Below are 845 nucleotides of genomic sequence, written 5' to 3' on the forward strand. Positions count from 1 at the left end.
GCATTGTTAGAACAGGAGTGTGTGCATTGTTAGAACAGGAGTGTGTGCATTGTTAGAACAGGAGTGTGTGCATTGTTAGAACAGGAGTGTGTGCATTGTTAGAACAGGAGTGTGTGCATTGTTAGAACAGGAGTGTGTGCATTGCCCAAACCAAGTTCCACTCCAAGTTGCAACACCATCACCATGCTTGCCCGCTTCCATTGTGTAAAACATCCCTCAGAAACTAGAGGTCAATTATCCAAGTGTTACCAGATCGACCACTATTGCCATTTGGAGGTCCCTGTGACCTTCAACACATGAATATTTCTTTTGGGTCATCTAGCAGACTAGAGTATATGATCTACTGTCCCTTTCTTTTAGTCCATCCATCCATCCATCCATCCATCCATCCATCCATCCATCCATCCATCCAACAGTCACTCAGTAACCACTTACAAAGATGTTGCCATGGGTTCAGGTCCAGACTGAGCCAGTGGAGCAGATCTAGAATGAGTACCTAGCATTGCCTTAGCACTTGCCTTCTAGAAGTTTCTCGCTCATCCAGGAAAATAGATACATCTGTAATCTACAAATAACACTACCCTGAATCAACTGCTTGCTGTTATATCAACCACTGTTGATATAACAAAATACCACAGACTGGGTGGCTTAAATAAGCAGAAATGCATTCCCTCACAGTTCTGGTGCCAGCATGTTTCAATTTTTCAGAGAGCTCAGATTCCTTGGCTTGCAGACAGTTGTCTTCTCTTTGTGTCCTCACATGACCAAGAGAGAGGCTGAGTCAGCCCTGAACTCATCTTACAATCCCATCGGGGGACTCTACTGGCGCAACCTCGCCTAAACCT

This window comes from Mus caroli, unplaced genomic scaffold (genome assembly GCF_978045245.1).
Source record: "Mus caroli unplaced genomic scaffold, Mus_caroli_1 scaffold_13, whole genome shotgun sequence".
Lineage (NCBI taxonomy): Eukaryota > Metazoa > Chordata > Mammalia > Rodentia > Muridae > Mus > Mus caroli.